Raw genomic sequence first — 22,209 nt, 5'->3', positions numbered from 1 at the left:
CTGCACAAAGCTCTGGACCATAGTCAAGAGCCTCAAGAACCACCCAACGCAAGCAGCACATTTCGGCACCATCGAAATGAAAAGGAATGCGCCGGAGACGACATGGCTGCCGAGTTCCTGGCCAAACTCAACCAGCAATCAACTGCCTCCTCCAGTCCTCTCCACCACCAGTCGCGAAATGCCCTAGTAGAGGTACAGCTGAGTGCACGCAGCGGCCCGGAGGAACTAGACTCTAGACATGGAATTTACATTGCAAGAACTGGGAAGAGACATCAGGTGTGTGTCATCAAAACGCACATCCCCCGGTCCAGACAACATCACTTACAAGTGCCTCGCCAACCTGGGTCCAACAGCAAAGCAGTCCCTTCTCCAGCTCTACAATGAAAGCTGGCAGAACGGGGAGGTTCCGAAGGAATGGAAAACCGCCAGAGTAATTCCCATCAGGAAGGCGGACAAGGCACAAGAAGACATCAACTCCTACAGGCCAGTAAGTCTCACAAGTTGCATACGTAAAATGATGGAGCGAATGATACTGGCATGAATGCAGTGGTACATGGAAGCCAATAGCACCCTCCCCCCCGGAAGTTGCCGGATTTAGGCAAGGCAGATGCACGGCAGACTGTGTCACCGACTTTGTCACCACAGTGAGGCTCAACACAGCCCTGTCCATCATCACTGTCGCTGTGTTCCTGAACATCAAGGGCGCCTTCGACAACATCAGCCACGCCAGCCACGCCAGCCAACCAACCTCAATCCATGACTTAACCAGACTTCGCCTGGTCGCCTTTATTTTCAGCATTGGGCAACGCCCGCGACCATCCTCGGAGCCCACGTTGCAACGAGTTGTGCTGCGTCCACGCGCCAGAACGCCCGACGTCAATGGAACGCGTCGTTCTCGCTATAGTTTCGTTGCTTTGTTTCGTTGTTGGTTGGTTGTTGGTATAGTTTCGTTTGTAGGTTGCTCCGTGAGCTAAAATGTGTGGTACCCCGACTGTTACGTAAGAGTAATCAGACGTGGCCTATCGTCACCGTGGCTGCAGAACAACTCCACGTTTATTGAGTCATATACACGAGCGGGGTGCCCCGCCCCTCGTCCTCTTTTTTAACATCCTCCGCGGGCCGCGGGTCGCTCCACGTCCCCCTCTAGGCGATGTAGCAACTGGACCGGACGGTGGAGGGTAGTTCTGTTGGCGAGCGCGACCGCGCAGGCACGAATGACGCCGTCGCGCCCGGGAAATGCTTGTGTGACGCGACCGAGTTTCCACATTGTGGGGATCCCAGACGGCAGACTCCGGCGTGACCTCGCCCCCGGGCACATTCCTCTGTATTGTTCCCCTGTCCCCGGAAGCCCGGGGAGTGAAGGTCAAGACGAGGTGTGATGAGCACTGAAGGGTGGTGGATGGGGCAGTCGTTAATAAATGCGAGTCGGTATACTTTCCGTGTCAGAGTCATTCTTGGTTGGCAGCAGGGAACGAACTAGGCTATTAGAGCCCACACCCGTGGGATAGGCTTCCTAAATAGGAACAGATCCCACAACATCAGGAGGGGCCCTTTATCATGGATGACCACCACATCACCGACTTGTAGCTGTGATTCCGGCTTATGCCGTGTCATGTGCGCCGATCTTAGCTGAAGCAGTTGCTAAGCCGCCACGTTGTAGTTGGCACCGCTTAGGCTGATCCCGTCGATGGCACGCTTGGTGTCGTCGGTGACGTAGCATAGAAGGTATTTAAACTTCTTCACCGCGGCCAATGAACGGTTGTCGTGGACGGTCGCCTGAAAGTGCTCCCAAAAGCGGGCCCAGTCCTGCAACTTGCCCCCGAACTTCGGTATTTGCAGCTTCGGCAACGATACAGCTCGGCTCGTTGGGCAGCTCCGCGCCGCGTCGCCCTGCATGACCGTGGGGGCGCCCGGAGCTGACGTGGTTCGTAGCATTCGTTTCGCTCTTGTGATGGCGGCCTCTAACTGCTGCTCACAGTCGAGTATGCCTTGCACCTCGTCGTCGTACTTGTCATCCTCCGTGAGCGCCAAGATCTGGAGGTCCAAGTCGTGAAGCGCGGCCTTTCGTGCAACCAAGAAGTCGAGGTCCACTTCAATGCCCTCGGCTGTGACCTCTGCGCTAGGACAATCTCGCAGACGATTGACGACGCGGGTCACTGCGCCTCTTGCGCCTGCTCTGCTGCGCTTGAGGCCGTCCAATTTGTCCACGGGCATTGTGGAATTCAATTCCGGCTGACGAGAGGTGAAATCCCGGGCTGGCGTGCTGCCTCGTTGCCGAAGTGGAAGGTCCAGGCGTTGCGACGAGGGCAGTCGAAGGGGCCAATCTCCCGAGTTTCGGCACCAATGTTACTTAAGAGTAATCAGACGTGGCCTATCGTCACCGTGGCTGCAGAGCAACTACACGTTTATTGAGTCATATACACAAGCGGGGTGCCCCACCCCTCGTCCTCTTTCTTAACACCGACCGAACAATACTCTAGCTACCATAGTGCCACTTCTCCCACTAGCTCTGCATGTTTTGCTAGGTGGCGCGTCGTGGGAGAGGTTTATGAATGCGTATCTGTGTTATTTTCGGCAGCGGTGAAAATAATGCTATTTCAGACGGAATACATAGCACAACATTGTCGGTCGAACGCGACCTCTCTTGTGATTTTACGCAGACATAAAAAGTGAACATGAATTTGTGCTTTTACGCAGACGAAAAAAAAAGGAAATTTTGGCATTTTACGAAAAAAAAACGTTTTATGCATAAACGTCGAAATGGGCATTTATACGCACAATAGGGTTTTTTATATGAGATCCTTATCACTCAGTTCGCGCTCTTGTATCAAAAAGGCACCGTATGGGTTCGTGGAAAAAAAAAAAAGGCGTTTACCAAAAGATCCGTGGTCTCTTGATGACATTCGAGGTTACACACCATATCAATTAATTCCGTTTGTGGGAGGCCTTACGCCTCTTGTCTAGATATCATTTGTGAGCCCCTCCAGCAAATTCTAAATCTATGCTTTCAAGGTCATTCACCCCATACCTTAGCACAGGTCACAACGATAATGGGAGTGTATCGATCCAGTATCAAGGCACAATACATACAAGATACACTCATGCAGATTTAAAAGCCTGTCGCACTCAGAATTAATGGAGCTCATTGTGTTGTTTTCCATAAGGATCTTTTCCGACTCAGTTTCCCCAACAGCAAGGACTAACGCGTAATAACGAACGACTCCGCTTGTTATGAATTTGTACTGTCAAAGTCAGCGTCGATTAATTCTGATATGACAGTTCATAAAGGGCATCTTAAACACGGATAATTAACCTTCTGTTGTATATGATCGATTTTCAGGAACTGGAATAACAGAAAAATATCTTGCAGAGCATTACAAAGCAAGAAGCCAAAATCTGCAAAGATAACTCTTGAACGAACCTTCAAGCTCTAAGCCTGCATCATGGCTAACCTTTTCCTTCTTTTGTTCTTTTTTTTTTTATCAGCATTAAACATATACCCCCTCCCCCCTTTTTTTACCGAGGATGTTTTGATCCAAGACTTCGGGGAACGGCAGTATCCAGCACCGTGTTACATTTGGCGATTTATTCCTCCTTTGCTTTTTTTTACGTGTGTTTGTGCATTCGGTTGTTTCCTTCTATTCCATTCTTTGTGTTTGCTCTGCCACGGCCCTTACTGTGCGCATTCATTCTTATCCGAGGATGTAAATGAGCGCTTGTATAGGCGAAAGTCAAGCGCATCTGATCTGCCCACGCTACAGAACAGCGCTGCCAGTGATTATCCAGACCCTCGCACCGCCCCCAACACCCCCAAATGTTTGCCAACACCCCCCTAACATATCTTTCATGAGGACTCCCTACAAGGGAGGGGTGCTGTGTTATTTCAGTGTTAGACACATGTCTGCAATGATACATAAGTCTGTTAGAAACGTAACTGGAATAATGACCCCCCTCCCCCCATTTTTTTGCAACACCCCTCGTGCTCGTGATTCTGGATAAACCTTCGCACGTGGCGAGGTCTAACCAATTACATCACCAGCACCTACAAATTCTTATTTACCGAGTTGTTGGTATTTAAAGTTGAATGAGGGGAGAACGTATCGCTGGTGTACTCATGCAAACGTCCTCGCCCGTACTCACCGCCACTTTCACGTCTTACTTAAAAATATCTATAATAGAAAAATAAGAACCTGAAGCAGGGGACTATAATAAAGGGCACCAACTGGCGACAAGAAATAGTTGGTAAGCAGTACTCTCCTAATGTACCTCGCATTCCTTTTTTAGGCGTTTGTAATGTCTTATCCAAGCCCAACTCACTTTGCTTGGATGAAGCGTGCAGGGAAGTACTGCTCGCAACACGGTTGGCTGAAATCGCCTTTCAGTAGCTGTGCAGCCTATATTTCCTTGATTGCCCTTGAAATGTAGCACCTGCACCTTGATGGTGTAGCACCTACAGATTTGAGATGGTTTAAACCACGGGGTGCTGATTTCAGACAACCGTGTCGCAAGCAGTACATGCTATACACGGGTTGGCTATCAAAGCGATATTAAATTATGGACGAGAAATGTTAGCACATTTGTTTCAATCGGAACGTGAGTCATGCCTCCAGTATGGTTGGTAGCAGGTTACACTGTTCCCCACCTACTTGGGAGGGGGGGGATTTATTGGCAGAAAAAAAAAGAAAGGGGAAAGGTCAGCCATGCAGCATGCCGGCTTGCCATTCCCTAAACAAAAAAGCGAAACGAGCAGTTAGCGAACCCAGTTCGCTCATGAAAGCGCCTCGAAGCGCTCCAAATGCACGGGCTTGGTCTGCTTCTGGGGTGGGTCGAGACGACTCGGTTCGCTTGGAGGGTCCAATAGAGAGAGAGAGAGAGATGTAATCCCCTTTGTGCACACACATTTCCTCCCAGGTCCCAGTACGTGGCGCACTACAGATTTCTCCGGTGTCCGCCCGTTTCATCGGACGCCGTTTCATCGACGCCGTTTTACCGATGGGTATTTCTTCGAATGCCTTTTCATTGAACGCAGTTTTTATCGACGCCATTTCATCGAATGCCGCTTCACTCGACACGTCACCATGTGGCTTGTACAAGACAAGCAGATATGTTTCGGGGTCCTTAGTAAGCAGAAAATGTTCGTGTCTGCACAATAATTTTGATATTCGACAGTCTATTGCTGATGTAATTGAACATGGGATAACGTTGTTCCTGACCACTGCTGTGATCTAGTGTAGGATAGTCGACAGAGTAAATTACTGTGGGACTCTTTCCCTATGAATGTCTATTCTACGCGTCAGACAAATCGGTTTCTGACCCAACAAAAAATGAGGAGCGGTGTTGATACCATAACTTAGTGTGCCTAGAATGGTAGATGATAATTAGTTCTTATCAGATTATCTATTGCCTAAAGCTACTCGATTACTTTGGACATGGAAAAGGAAATTTGGCTTCGCAGCAATGAAAGAAATTAACAGCATATAAATCATTAGATCTTCCTTGGAATGTATGTATCAGCAGTCTGGGATCCATAAAATAGCGCGCTGTCAGAAAATATATAGAAAATACTTCTATTATTTAGGTAGGTACTACTTAGAAAATAGGTCTACTCCGCGGTTCATATTGTCCAGGTGCAGAAGGACTCCCTCGGTAACATCTATACGGTAATTACACTTAAATATTAAAAATGAATGACTAATCTTTGTTTCATTTGAAGGGTGACTGCCCCATGGATGGTCTCCGAAAATTTTATTTTAGTTTAATACTGCTAAAAACCCAGACCTATAAACGGAGTAAACAGCGGATATCTATAGGTATCCTTCATAGAAGTCGTTACCTGTGAGACGGGAAAAAGAAGCTTCCTGTGAACGGTACGGGTATGTCATACAGATTGAAAGTGATTGGATTCGCCAGCAAAAAAACAAAAAACAGGTTAACAATAAAATTTACTACATTTTCTTGAATGTTGTGATACGCGTATGTCCTTATATTGCGTGTTGCCTTCGGTGTTTTGTCCTTCTTCAGACTCGAGGAAATGTTGCCGCTTTTACATACATTTATTGGTGCGGTCCTTATACATTTCGCGCATCTTACTGCGATAAAAATATTAGTGTGTAATAATATTACTGTAATAATAATATCACCGTACAGTAAATTTACACATCAGAAAATCAGCCATTTTCAGTGGTGGCAGAAAAATGTGTGCTTGTCATGGTGAGCTCCAGGAAAAAATGCCCCCTGAGGAACTCTTTTGATACTCGTGGACTTGGATAGCGTGGACATGGTGACTTTGGACGTTGAATTTGTACTCAGACTGTGTGAGTATTCGAATTTTTCGAACACCAAAGCGAGTAATCGTATATTCTATTCGATTTCCGAATGAAATATGGCATTCAATGTTCCAGTTTTGAATCTAATTCATGTTTCTTCCAAACCGAATATATTTGAATAGTCCCGAAACTGCACGCGTAATTAGACCGGCACAGAGAGGGCATCAAAAAAAGCGAGCGCTACTCTATATTCTCATCCATATACGATTTTCTATTCTCATCTTTATATGTGTAGCTCACGCATACATGCTGTTACGTTTATATTCCAACATAAGCAGTATATGTATCTGGTACAGTTATTCAACGAGTCCCTTAATGTATTCGTCACACTGTAAAAACTTTTTTTTCACCTCTCGCTTAACACAATAATGTAACAACATGTAGACGTTTCGCCACCTGTGCAGGTGGCATCCTCAGTACTGTCCTCAGTAATTTATTCGTGTTCAATTCGATTTTAAAATGACACACATAGCCTTTCTTTGCCTAGGGGGGTCACTGTGAGTGACCAGGGTCAGTTTGGGTTTATTTACTCCGTTCTTTCTTTTAATAAAGCAGCCTGTATACAGTCAATGGGCTCCTGAGGCGCAACGCGTGGCACCGCTAGACACATTTAAATACTCTTCATGCTTGTCAATTTTGTTACTTTTTCCCCTGCATTGTATTTTCCTTTTTGCCTATCACCCTGCACGTCGACTACTTGACACGTTCCTAGCCATTCCGAATCACATCGTTCTCTCCTGATTTGTTAAAACTGAGCGGCGATACGTCTTTTTGTGACACTTTACATTTCTGTTAATTGTCACAGGAAAGTTTTTTATTGCCGTGTCCGCGCCGCGAAGCAACTGTGGCTATGAGTGGCGTACAGACGTGGACAGATGGAGAGAGGAAAGCAGGAAGGAATGGGTTAGTATGCGTCCTGGCCCGACTTCAGGGGTAACTGTGGTGACATTCGTTTGCAAAATATGCCAGAAAACCCAGGAAAAACCTCAGACAACACAGCCGGTGCGAGGATTCGAACACACATCACCTCCCAGTCTCGGCGTGGAAGGCGATCGTCCTAACCGCTTTTCCACGCAAGCTGTTACAGAATAACGTACGTCCCCCACTTCCCTCAAACCAGAAAGGATAGCTGTATCATCAGAATTAGAATCTACAGTCGCAAAATCCCCGCGTTATGATTGAACTCCAGTCATCACTGGACTGCACTACCTTGGACTACACGCAAGACGGGTTTTCGGGAGCTGCACTTTCCAGCTGAAAGGAACTTTACTAATAATGCCTTTCTTTTCAACACGAAAGTGCAGCACGCAAATAACCCAGTTCAGATCTGGTGCAGGCGGTGCAAGCGAAAAGAATGCACCTTCTATTACGGGAAAGGATAGCTGCAGTTGTTTATTCGGCGCAGGGCGCGAGAGAGGATCTACCCCGTCGTCGTTGTCCCTAACAAAATGACGTAGACGCAGGCCAGCTGGAGGATAAACTCCATAATGTAAAAGCCTGTGTGCCCAACAGGCTTTTACATTATCTCGTTGTCCCTATCCCCGGGTGAAGTGCGTGATAATCCTGATCACGATGGTTCAGATGGCGATGGGCTGTTGTACGGCTTCATACGTGTCACGTGTACTACCTCTTCCGTGTGACAGCGGCGAGGTACAGGTGTTGTTTGGCTTATAGGTTCGATGCTGTAATTGACGGCTGACGTTTGCTTAACGACTCTGTAGGGGCCGAAATAGCGACGGGACATTGCGGGATTGACGGGAGAAATAGCGAGAGAGATGGTTTCTGCCATCGTCGTTGTCCCTATCTGTGGCAATACTTCTTAGTGAAAGAAGAAAGAAACAAAATATCCCAGCCACGTGGCACGTGTCTACGTTGTACCAACAAACGCGACAATTGATTACCGTGAAATTGTTAGCATACTTAATATTATAGGATAGGCCGCACGTAATACTTTGTTTCAGTGAAAAGTGTCCCACATACTTCTAAGTAAAAAGACTTAAGTGGTTAGGGAATTTATTTATTTTGAGTCCGAGGACTCCAAGATCGGAAATGTCGCAACCGGAGATTTCGCAACAAGTTCACGCGTACCAAAAGGGGATGTTGCTCAGGAGACATTTTTTCCGGGGACATTTTTTCCAGTGGACATTTCTTCCGGGATCATTTTTTTTTTTTCCGGTTCCCGTCATGGGGCTGTTGCTAGTTAAGTGGCGATGTGATGCGAGTGGCAAGTGATCTATTATTAGTGAGTTTTAGTAAACCACTTCCAGCGTCCCGGTGTCCCGGTAGGGTACGATAATCCGAAACGATACCACGATACGCGTGACTGACGCTGTTGACGTTTTAGTACACCGTGGAAGGAGACGGTATACGGTTAATGAACGTCGTAGCGCTCCCGCATGGCAAATCCCGAACCCCGAAGCCTTTCGATGTTACGCTGTTGAGGAGTTCCGTTATTGCAAATCATTTCGTTGCATCCACGAAAGGGTTACTCGCAATCACCTTGAGCAGCATAAAAATGCTACGGGAGTCCGCACCGCCATCTTGCTTCTCGCGTAGTTGGCCTAGTTTTCTTCTTCTCCTCGCGGAGCCCCGCAACCCACGTGACGTCTCCGATAACACGGTACGCTATTCCTCGAGCCGTAATGGCGATACGCTAGCGAAGTACCGCTGACTCCTAAGGGAGCTGTCGGCACAGTTCCCTTAGAAGTCGGCCCAGGACGCACATTCCCCCAGGCCGTTAGTCGTGACGTTGCCCGCCTCTGTGAGGCCGACAACGGTGAGCCCTTTCACAATCACCACCACCGTCGCGCATGCGCCTTGAGAACAACGCCGTAGCGGGTATCGTAGCGGGACTGCTTGCGACACGGTTGTGTGGAATCTCCTGTCACTGGTTCTGCAGTCCATATTTAGTTGGTTGTCCTCAGAAACGCTGTTCCAATATTGTATTTAAAGAGCGGGTATCGTATCGGAGATGCAAAAACGGTCAACTAAAACTCTCTATTGTTCGCACCCCTCCAAAAACACTTCAGTTTAATCAGGTCCACCCTCTTTGCATATCTTGCATTCATTTAGTTGCACATTCTCTCTATCGGGCTGATAGCATTAGTACTGCTTGCAACACTGTTGTCTGGAATGAGCTCCTCGTGGTTTATCTCATCTCAAATCTCCAGGAGTTGCAAGAGCGTTTATTTTGAGCAACAAACAAGTGACGCAAATGGTCTTTCTTTAAATACAACATTGGAACAGCGTTTCTAATGACAACCAACTAAATATAACCTGCAGAACTACTGACAGGAGATTCCACACAACCGTGTCGCAAGCAGTACCCCCTTTACATTACTGCCATAATCTCAGCGAATAGGCCCATGAACGGAGATGATGCTTCATGATAGTAACTAATAGCGTTTTCTTTGCAAGCAGGAGAAATTTGCTGAAGACAGTTTTTAAGAGGTAACTCGAATGCATTTGTAGCAAATAAATATTTCGGCCGCAAGGAAAAGCGATTCGATGAAACGGCGATCACCAAGTCGATGAACCGGCGTTCGATGAAACGTCCATTTTTCGGCGAAATGGTGTTCGATGAAATGTTCCGGAACCGATTTCTCCGCGCATTGCGTTGTGGGAAGTATTACATGGTCTTCCGCATTTGGCGCGCAGTTCGGTTGCAGTTTCCTGAACTCCGCTTGCGCGTGCGTTTTGCCGGTGGAGCGAAGATGGTAGTTACTAAATTGTACCAATGTAGCCATAGTAGAAATGATGAAAAGCGTAGTCATTTTGCAGGCTTGGCGATCTGAAACGCCGATGCTGGAGTGTCATGTCTAGTTACTGGATGACTAGCCACATCCTTCTTCCTCCTCTTCTCACTTTCCAGCCTCGCCTCATGGGAGCAGCCCACGTAAATGCAAGCGTTCCGACCTCAATCTCGGAGCGCTCCCCCGACTTGGTACGCTTCTTTCGCGCCCCTATAAACGGAACAAGTGGTGCTAAGAAAATGTAACGCGACACTAAGCTGCGCTGCCATATGGTCGTGGTCCCATGGCAGTCTTGGTTGCTGGAGCTCTCAAGACGCCGCTTCGGGAAGAGATCAAGAATATATACGAGTGGTGTTCAAGTCAAACCGGGACTTTTCATTTTTCGCAAAAGTTAAATGAACTTACAGGCGAGAAGTTAGTTTTACTTTTCAACGTAATCTCCAGCTGCACTAATGCACTTGTCCCAGAGTTTTACGAGGGCTTGGATGCCAGCAGCGTAGAAATCCTTACCGGCGCGTAGCAGCCATGATAGGACCGCATTCTTGACCTCGTCGTCGCAGCTAAAGTGGCGGCCCCCAAGGAACGCCTTCAGTGGACCGAAGAGATGGAAATCGCTGGGGGAGAGGTCTCGACTGTTAGGGGGATGTGCCAGCAACTCCCAGCCAAGCTCCTGTAAGGTGCGTGTCGTGAGATGCGCGGTATGCGGGCCTGCATTGTCCTGTAGTAGGAGGGCTCCTTTGGTGATGAGGCCCGACCGCTTTTGCTTCAGCGCCTTATGCACATCCCTGAGAACCTGGCAGTAATATGCACTATTGATGGTGGTACCACTGGGCAGAAAATGAACATGATCAACGCCAGCCTTGTCCCAGAAAACCGTGGCCATGACCTTAACCACAGACAGGGTGCTTCTGAACTTCTTGGGAGCTGGCGAGCCCGGATGCTTCCACTGTTTTGATGCGCGTTTAGACTCAGGAGTGAAATGGTGCACCCACGTTTCATCGCACGTGATGATCGGATCAAGGAACGGCCGTCCTTCAGTGTTGAAACGGTTTGGTCCTTGAGGATCAGGCGCTCCACAAGTTGGATGTCCTCAAGAACTCTGGCACTGAGCTCTGAGCCGCCGCGGCCGTGATCGTCCTGCACTGATGTAGGGCCGTCTCGGAACCGTTTGCACCACTCAAACGCTTTGTTGCGGCTAAGTGTATCGTGGCCATACTGAGCCTGAAGTCTTCTGTGAAACTCAGGTGATTTTACGCCTTCATTCACGAGAAACTTCATGACAATTCGCTGTTCGATGTGCGCGCTCACCTCGTTCGCCATCTTGTCCAGCACGTGTCTTCTGTTTTGCACAAACTTTGGACCACCACGTGGTGAACGCGGATGCCTGTCGCGTGTGAAAATGACGAACAACAACAACTTTATTTTCGACCTTGGAGAGTGGGGAGTTTCATCGCCGCAGGCGATACTCGAAAATGACGAAAAAGAAGTAGCGCAAGCCATTTGTACACTCAGGAGACAAAGTCCCGGTTTGACTTGAACACCCCTCGTACTATAACTCGAGCTGCAGGCCGGTAGAGACTAAAAGTTATAGTTGTATCGAAGTCCCCAGTACTACCGCGGTCAGGTTTACTTCGGACGGTAGAAGACGCATGGAATTTCATGCACTTATAGATGGCGCTACCTTTCATCCATCCGTGTAGCACCGTTTATAGAGAGAGTTTAGCCATTCTATGTTGCCGCCTCGTGGGTGGAGCCTGTTTTGACGTCAAAGTCGTTGTTGCGCTGCCCCAAAAAGCATGATTCCCAGCGGAATCGCTTATCAGCCAAAATGTGATTGCCATTGTGATGCTGACCGCGAGCTGGTCGCTGGTGGCTTTGTTGCGCTCAATGTAATCTACCGGAACCGGCGCCTTATGACCCACAGCCACCTATGATATCGGAGCTTTGTTGCAACACTGATTTAATTCGAGAACGAAGGACTCTCGAAGGACGAAATACCCAAGTGTCTTATCTCCGTTATAACCCTGAGATTGGGGAAAGACGAAACGACACAGACAAAATTTCGGAAGAAGAACAGTCTCTGTTCGAAATATCGGCGGCTTCTGTCCTGAGGCAACTCCCTTCCTACATCTCTACCGGTTCGCTGGGTTTCTACCATCTACGTAAGACAAAATTTCGTTTCGTTTTCCCCCAAATCTCAGAGTTTTGATTATGGAAGTATGTGTCCACCAGCTCACCTGTTTTTTTTTTTTTTACTTCGTCTTTTTTTGCTGTTTTATCTGTGTGTTACCGCCCTTCATTGTAAAGAACGCTCAGCATCAATATGGCGTCGGCGACCGGCTCACGACGGGACAACAATAGAGTTTATTCACTAACATCATCCCTCCAGAGGGCACTACCTTCGAAAAAGCGAAATAGCCGCCATGATGTAGGTCCATTGAACTTTGGTTCCAGTTTCCTTTCGCTGCTATATATGCTATTTAGAAGTTCGTCAACATTGAAAACATGGAAATTACTCAAATATGGTACAAATAATATCCACACAGTACAATAACTTTGAAACACCGAATGTACGGTGAATGCGATGTCCGTGAAGCTGGACAGTAAAAACCGAAGGGACCGACATTATGGCGGCAAATCTGCTAGCGACAGTGGCGCTCTCCTGGGGATGACGTCAGGTGAATAAACCCTATAGAGGACAGCGAGGGAGGTCATTCAGCCGTGAGGTCGCACGACGTGCGTCAAGTTAGGCGCCTCCTAATGGCGAAACTCTGTCTATAAACGGCTCTGTCCATCCCGTCCTGCAGCATGTACGGTCGACAATAGGTAGGTTTAGACACATACACTATATAAGCTTCGCTTACAGTATCGACACGCTTTTCCCCCATTCACCTCGCCGCCGACGGTAGTCATTGGCTTTGAGGAGTCACGTGGTGCGCAGCGTGCAGTGCGGAGGCCTGTGGGCGCCGTCATCTTGGGGCTTTCGTTGCGCGGACGTGACTCTTCTCTTCCCGAGTTGTGTTTTGCGCCCAGAAAGCCGCAAAGGCTACGATATGCCGTGCTGCCCAACGCTGTGTTGTAAAAACTGCACCGCCAAGGGACATGGGGTGTATAATTTCCTCTCGGAAAAAAGAATGAACATCGACTCGACGCGTGGTTCCACATCGTGAATCGCAAGTCCCTTTTGCTTTATACAGAAATCCTGCTGCGTGTTTTGAAAACCCCGATGAAAACTCCAAGACGCATACACTTACTGAGGTTTCAAAAACAATAACGTTTAATATCGCAGTCGCGCGTGGAATTCCGTAACATGAAGTGTGACGTACAGAAATAACAGCGTAACGTTCGCGCGGAACGGTGATAGCTGCAATCTGCTTCGACAAATTTCAATGTCGTGACGATTTCTTACGACGATTGAACAGGTGTATTTCGCCGTACGCATTTTCAGCTTTAAACGAAGCCTTATACACAGATCACAGCAGCGCGTATGAGTAATGGACTTCCCACACACAGAGACGAGATGAAGCGACGTCACCGCGCGGCAATCCGAAACGCGAACTGTGCCGACACGGGGAGACGTACGCCACAAATAGGCCGCCGTGTTCGCCCGCGTTCCACAGTGACGATACTGTAAGCGAAGCTTATATAGTGACTATAGGTATAGAGGATCCTAAGCGCCCTTAGATTCCGACTCCGTATCGATGTCAGCCAATCAGAGCGCACCTCGCAGAGTCGTAGTATGATACGTTTTACGGGCCACCGACTCCCTGAGCGTGAAAGGGAGCCCCTTTTCGAATCTGTCGAGTTTTAGTACGCTGTCGCCTTTGCGTACGTAAGGGATAGGGTGGTGGTTCTGCGCAATGCGCAAACCTCTGTTTATGTAGTGCGCGTGCGCAAAACCACCAACGCTATCCCTTACGTACGCAAAGGCGATAGCGTACGACTGTGGTTCCCAAACTGTGGGTCGCGATCCCCTTGGGGGTCGCGACATGTTCCGAGTGGGGTCGCGAAGCGGTCCACAAATTTTTAAAAAAAATCCACGCCTTTCCCGCTATTTTGTGTTACCCGGAAGCCCGTGGCAGGATACCCGCAGGTTCCTCATCAATGCGCTTGCATGCGGGGTACGCGACGCTTTCGATGCATCACACAGCCCCGCCTTCACGCCTGTTTTCAGTTGTGCACGAGGGCCATAATATATGTCGTGAGGTCCACTCACTCCCATTAAAGGCCACATCGTCTGCGTCTATCGCGGCATACACGGACACCCCGCCTTCACGGTGCACCATGTAGTGGCGTCTTCTCCAATTACAGCGGACGCCAAAGACCTAAGAAAACCGTTTCGCGTGCGTTGTCACCTTGCGCGGGACCACTGGCGCAGGTTCACGTCCTCTTTATCCTCTCGTACGCCACTCTCCCGCATATGGGGAGTAGTACGAGGCCTCTCTTCCCCTGTATCTCAGCGGTATCTGTTCCATTTTCTGTCTCTGTGTACATCACAGTCTGAATTACAAATTGCAGAAAATTTTTGCGCAAGACTTACCACCAGCACCCCCAGCTCAGCGACGCCCGCCGTCCCAATCCACGCGCCAAGTCATCCGGTCCTGGACACGCCCTTCGCCCTTCCTGAACTCGAAACTGCACTTGCAGCCGCTCCACCGCACACCTCACCTGGGGCAGATCAAGTTACTTATAAGGCCCTTTGGCTCCTTCCCCTGTCGGGTCGCTTGCACCTCCTGCGACTTCTCAATGAGAGTTGGTGCACCGGACAAGTTCGTGAGGATTGGAAGACGGCAATGGTGGTTCCTATGCTCAAACCGGGCCAATCACCGCACGACATTGACTCTTTCCGTCCCATTGCCCTCACCAGCTGTATAGGGAAGGCACTTGAACGCATTATTTTCACACGTCTAAGTTGGTTCCTTGAGACTGCTGAGTATTTCCCGGAAGTGATGGCGGGTTTCCGCCCGGGCCGCTCAGCGCTGAACTGTGTCGTCACCCTAGTCAGTCAGGTGCAACAAGCCAAAGCAGAGAGATTATTGGCTGCCGCTGTGTTCCTCGATGTAAAGAAAGCCTACACAACGTTTATTATGCTGCCATCCTTGACGCTCTTGCTGCGGCTCACGTTGGCGGCTGCCCTCTGCAGTGGATACAAGACTTTTTATCAGGCCGCTATCTCTTCGTGCGCACCGCTGATGGCGACACCGAGCACCACGTGACCCGTGGGGTCCCGCAGGGCAGTGTCCTTAGCCCCCTCCTCTTTAATCTTATCATGGCCTCCCTTACCCCGTTGCTCCCTGCTCATACATCCATCACGATATACGCCGACGACATCTGTATCTGGACTTCTGCAACCCGCCGAGATACGATCCAGCGCCGACTGCAACGCTCTCTACATGTGATTACCACCTACCTTGCCTCCCGTGGCCTAACCAGTCTCCCCGACGAAGACTGTTGCAATGGCGTTGTCGCGCAAATGCTTCCGCAGGTATCCGCTCTACCTTGACGGCTCCCCTTTTACTTTGCCATGTCGTGCCGATACCTAGGTCTAATACTTGATTTCGAATTAATGTGGTCCTGCCATGTGAAGATGATTACCACAAAGACGGCTGCCTCAGTTCACGTCCTCAGACGTGTCGCTGCTGCGTCCTGGGGCCCGACCTGCTCTGATCTTCATCGCGTCCACCAGGCCCTCGTGTTGGGGACACTATGTTACAGCCTTCCTGTCTTGCATGCCCTCAGCCAAACACAGGAGCGCGAGCTACTTAACTCCCAGGCCCGTGGCCTTTGCAGTTGTCTGGGAGTACCACGAACATCAGAGACTTACTGTACTCTTGCTGAAGCACGGGAGACGCCTGTTGCCCTTCTGCGAGATGCTGATACCCTTCGAGTATATACTCGCTATCACAACCGTCACCCTCACCACTATCTTCGCCATATTGACGACGACCGCCCTGACTCAGATTTCGACAAGGCCATCGCCCGCCTGAAGGATCATCTTCTTTCCTCCTCAACAGCTCCCTCTTATGCGCCAGCAATGTGGACTTTTGCACGTCCTGATATCTGCTCCTTCTTCCCCGGTCTTCAGCGCAAGCGTGACACTCCCGCACCTGTAGCCCTCCAACTCGGTCTCGATTTTCTGCACTCCACGTATCAGAACCATCGCCAGGTATACACGGACGGCTCAGTCACGGCAGACAGATCGGGCGGTGCATTTTATATCCCTGATAGTGACTTTCAGCAAGCCTTTGCCCTCCCTTTCCCAACGTCCTCTATGGAAGCAGAACCCCTCGGCATCCTGTCGGCTCTGCAGCACTTGCTCGGTCTGCCGGCTGCACAGTGGGTTTTTCTGACTGACAGCAAGGCTTCACTGGATCTGCTTGTCTTTTTTCGCGCAGCACAATATGCACTCTCCATGCGCTCAAACTGCAAGCTCTGACACAACTCGCGGCTACTGGCCATTCTGTGACGCTTCAGTGGATCCCGGGACACGTAGGCCTTCTCGGTAACACCCGCGCAGACACAATAGCAAGACACGCAATATCTACCAGAGCTCTCCCTGCTACCCCTCTACCCCTAACGACCTCTGCCTGTTCCCTGCACTTTCGCCGGTGGCGCCGTGTCCGTACCCAGCAGTTCCGAGCGGACTCTACCTCATATCATTTCGCACATCTCATTGACCCCCTGCAGGACCTTACTATTGCCTGCCGTTACAACTGAGCTGAAGAGTCACTCCTCCATCGTCTTCGAATGAATATTGCACGGATACCCTCACTCCTGTATAAAATGCGCCAGACGAACTCCCCTAATTGAACAACTTGTTGTGTGGAAGTCGACATTAAGCATTACCTATAATCCTGTGACATGTACCTCTCACAAAGACACATCCTCCAACGCCACTCGCGACAACTTCGCTACCCTAACGTCACTTTGGCCACCTTGCTCGGCCCGATCCTGCACAACCAGGGTGCGGTTACGGATACCCTCTTGAGCTGTCTTCGTGCCACCGGCCTCTCGACTAGCCTCTAAAGCCCCTTTTGTGTGTGTGTGTGTGTTTCCTTTTCTTTCTTTTTGTTTTTGCTTGAGGGAATAGCAAGTCGGCCTACGCCTGACTAACCTTTCCTCGCCCTTTTTTTTTTCACGAAACATATCCCCCCCCCCTCCCCCGAGATTTCGCTCTGAATGTAGCTCCAATAAAATGTCATTGTATCGTTTTGGCTAAAGTGCATGCGCTGAGATCGGAAGACGTCCGGCATCGCGACGAGGGAAACCGGGGGTGGGGGGTCGCGACGAGGTCGTCTATATTTTTATGGGATGCGGGGCGGCGAAGTTTGAGAACCACTGGCGTACGATATACTAAAACTCACGAATATGGCGACCCGACGAGCCTTGACAAATGTTACGGGAGTCTCTCGAATTACATGAAAGAGCTTAAGGATGGACGATGATTTCTTCCTCATTTGCGAAGTACTAGATAGACGAAAGAAAGAGACAAAGGGATGGCACAGAAGTCGAACAAAACAGTTATGCGGACGGAATGTCACAGTGACCCATCCAATTCATTTTATCGCTCATGGGAGCCGCCACGTCGGCGTAGTCGGAATCGTACCATGGGGAGCCGTCCATTTCACTAAACCTCCTGGAAGGGCACTCCGTATCCCATTCGTAAGATGTATAAGGAATCGGAGTCGGGGCGCGCTTACGCTAAACTAAACTTCTCTAATAGTGAGTTTCAGCATATCGTACGCTATCGGCTTTGCGTACGTAAGGGATAGCGTTGGTGGTCCTGTGCATGCGCAAAACACAGAGAGCTTCGCGCAGTGCGCAGAATCACCACGCCATTCCTTACGTACGGAAAGGCGATAGCGTACGATGCACTAAAACTCGCTAATCGTGAATTGTAGTATAACGTACGCTGTTGCCTTTGCGTGCGTAAGGCAGAGCGTGGTGGTTCTGCGCACTGCGCGAAGCTCTCTATGTTTTGCGCATGTGCAGGACCAAAAAACGCTATCACATACGTGCGCAAAGGCGATATCGTACAATGGACTAAATCTCACTATTATTACGAGTGTTACGCTGTTTTACGTTATGCCCATATGCTGCACATGTTAAAAAGAGCTGGCTTCAAAGGTTTTATAGGTGCTTTAAGTTGTTTAAGTAACTACAAACGTAGCGATTTCGTTAGCTGCAGATGGTGCAACCAGACCCCAAAACAGACAAGGGAAACCAGGAAGAAAACACATGACAGCGATATTCATAGAACCGTCTATGTATTATGTAAGCACGGTTGTAAGTTCTGTGTTTGCGGACTTTGTGCTGGTGTGTGTTTGTCTTGCGCAAGTGCGCCCATCCGGGTACGTGTAGGCCTGCCTATCGTAACAATTTCTGGAATTCTACCGACGTGAACGCTTTTCCACATTTGGGTTTCCTGCACAAACGCTTGAATCACTAAGACCCCGCCTGAGGGCGCTTAACGTTGGCTGCTGACAAGAAATTCCGGTCACGAACGGCCCACCAAATTGAGCAATGCTGTTTCAACTTAGACAAGATCGCCCATTCTGGACACTTCCCAGAGGGTGATGGGAATAGCGGGCATCACGCCAAATAGCGACATGCATTGCAAAATGGGCTGTCGCACCCGATACCAGGATTTTTTAGGCATTCTTTTCCGAACGTAGAATTTGGGGTCTGAAATGCATGTCAGGCGGGGATTGGTTAGATGGAGGGTTATGAAAACAGACAGCCAAAAAAAAAAAAAAAAAAAGAAGTACTCTATAAGTGGTTAATTTCAGGGTCTATCCGCGAGTTCGGATGTAGTTACGTTTGGGGAATATTTCGCGATAAGAGTGCAAGAAGGTGTAGAGCATGTTTGTTGGATGGGACTGAACATGGTGGAAAAACGCAGCATGGGCCGTGTTTGTCGTCCTTGTCGCGTTCTTCCACCATGTTCAGTTTAAAGTCGCGTCACGTCATTCCAAATTGCACTTCCTATAGGCCTGTTGCGCTGGAGTTTTTTACAGAGCCCGCTAGCGGCCGACAGGCAAATTAGTCCCTAGTTCAGCGGCCATTTGTGTGTACATTTTTGCGTAGTTTTCCTACGAATGGGGAGACGTTGAGAAGTGCTCGAGAACGAGAACACAAAAATATCAAGATTTATTATACTCGTTAGGTTGTAACCACAGCTTCAGAAATTCAGGAGATCAACATGTCTCTACAGCTTTACAAACAAACCGCGCGAAAGCTATCGCAGCCACCGTTGGATTAGTGCTATTCGCAGTGTGATCTCAATGTTTACAAGATTCTCAATGGAATGGCTCCAGTTACCTTTATCTAGGACACAGACAAGACGTTTCACATGTCATGTGTCAAGTTCGGCAAGAAATATGTGAAAACAATGTGATTCTAGATGTGCAATAACGGACGACGGAAATGAGTTTTCACGTTTCACAACGACACATACCTTGTGAATCTTCGAATAAACAAAAAGAAGAGCAGCTTGTTAAGATGATTTCACCAAGGGACCTCGTGCTGGTTGATAAACGGCTTTCTGGAATCCAAGGCCGTACATAGAAAAAAAAAAAAAAAAGATCAAATTCTGGCAGAGCTCGGCAAAATAATTCACGATCGCGATAACTCACGCACAGGCACAAGCACGATCGCCGATTGCATGAGTCCCGCGTGTTTTCACACCGCGTGGCAGCACCTCTGCGATAATCTGCCATCACGTTGGCATGGAAACGCGAAGGACCGCGATTATTGTGATCGCACTCACGGTGCACTCAGATATCGTGAGCTCGCTTAGTGCACTCATGCTGACACGGCTTCGAACGAAATCGTTCGCTTCAACGTCATTCATTGAGTCCGCGATCATTGTCCTTGCGTCGCTGTCTGTTGCTGCGGCAATGTGGCGTTGATGTTCGAGTTGCTGCTGCCCATTCGCGCTTCCTTCCTGGAACGTTTTGCATTGGTGTATCTTTATTTCCATTTTTCCCTGACAGAGGCAAGAGAGCATGCTGTATAATTAACCAATAGCGTACCTGTGTTTCAGTATTGCAATCGCGCATGCCGCTCACTCGCATATTTCACTTTTTTTTTTAGGCAAACGCAGGCGTATGCATTATGATTTTGCGAAATGGTTCATTCTGCCCATGTATTTGGATTTAATTAGTTGCTGCGGTAATTTATATCAGCAACAACAAAGATAACGATGATGTATAAGGAACTTCGTTTCGTGATTTGTGGCCCACTATCCCTGTGAGCCTCAAATGACATGCATCAAAGTTGTAAGTTGACGATGGTTTTACTGCGACTGGGTGAACTATGATCAATTTCATGGTTGTTTTCCTTTTCGTTTGTTTGTTTTCTTTTTCTTTTCTTTCTTAGCTAAGAATAGCAAGCTGCCGTAGCGCAGGCTAACCTTTCCCTCTTTTTTTTATATAATAAACCTATCCCCCCCCCCCCCCCCCCCCCCAATGCAAGCACGACTACTGTTTCCCTGTTAATGCATCGCTCGCCACACGCAGACGAGACTGAATGCACACACTTTGGCTTACTTGAAGCGAGACCCAAATTACTCAACCTACAACACGTATAGGCATCTCGTTTTCTCAATATGACAAATAAAATCAATATTCTGACAAGAGCTTCCAGACATTCTGGAAGTGGGCGATTGTTTCGTCACGGAAAGGGATAGCTCTTCCGTGACCTTATTCCGTACGATTCGCACACTGACACAGAATGCTAGACGGAAACTATATTACCACGGGGGATGGTGCCGCAATGTCGGTTACAGACGCATATATCACAGGAGCAAGGGAAATTAAGAATATATGCCTGTAAACTACGCTCCCCACCATCTTCTTCTCCACCTTTGAAAGCGAGTTAGTCAGCAATTCAACTGAGGAAGTCAAAGACGGACTCGGTACTGCACCACGGCCAACACCATGTCGATACTCCACGATGCAGCAGTCCAAACGCGTCAAAATTCTAGATGCAGACTGACAAAGAAATAGCACGCAGTTGTCTGGGTCGGAAACTGAAAGGGGGAAAAAGAGGAAACGGAAACTGAACTATAAATTACACAAACCACGCCTAACACACAAAGACCCACACAACAGAAAAGGCCTATAGAAATGTAATTCCGCACATGTATATTCCTCACTATCTCATGTGCAGAAACAACGCATTTTTCTTGAAATGTAAACACGCTGAAGCACCCAAATAAGCTCCGAGCATATAATTCTCTTCGCACCCAAGAAAGCTGCCCGAAATATAATATAACCGACGGACCTCGCCTTATGTTGTGAGCCACGCAAAGCACTATCTCTCTGGGCTTACCCAGTCTCTCATCCCAAAAGCCAAACCCAGCAAACTGCGTCCAACAACTTCTGCACGCATAGTAACCCCACAGGCGAATAGCCCTCCCTAGTGATAAACAGTGGAAAGCGACTGTGCCCTACACACGGAGCATGGCAGTGGTTTGTTGGTGGTCGCAGAAGCCCGTAACTGCTTGCCAGCTATCTCTCATCTGCCGCTCGGGAAAAAGAGGAAATGATGCTAACTGAAAATGCCGGGTCAGACCCCGAGCCTAATCGCTCGAAAGTGAGCCGCGAGAGAAGACACCTTTCCGCTCTTTCCGGGAGCAGGAGAAGAAACATCAGGAGAAGCCATTCTACGCACCTGATGCCCTGGCGACAGCAGGAGCGTGGAATTCAAATTTGTTTGTTGCTTGTGCTCACTCTTTGTAACATTCCCCGAGAACCGAGACTTTAAAAAGCAATACAGGAAAACAAACGTATGACGTGCATGGGTGGTTGAAGGGTCCCTTAAAGATATTGTGAAGCGCAGACGGACCTCCAAGGCACAGGCGTTATTGAAAGATGCCCTTGTATTAAAATATTAACGTACTAGTAACGTGACATATTAATGTGTTTCACGTCTCCTGCTAGGCGCTTCTGGGGTAGTTTTAACGAGGTGTTCTTTTCCCTCTCTCTTCTGCCTCCTCCTTTAAATGAAGGTAATGTTTGGTGAACAAAGAACTTGAATAATAAATATTTGTCTCGCTAAATATTTGTCTTCTGGAACGCGCGTTTAAAAGCAAGTGAATGGTCTTATACATCACCAAAATTTGCTTG

Source organism: Ornithodoros turicata, chromosome 1, assembly GCF_037126465.1.
Source record: "Ornithodoros turicata isolate Travis chromosome 1, ASM3712646v1, whole genome shotgun sequence".
Taxonomy (NCBI): domain Eukaryota; kingdom Metazoa; phylum Arthropoda; class Arachnida; order Ixodida; family Argasidae; genus Ornithodoros; species Ornithodoros turicata.
Note: the sequence above shows the minus strand (reverse complement) of the source record.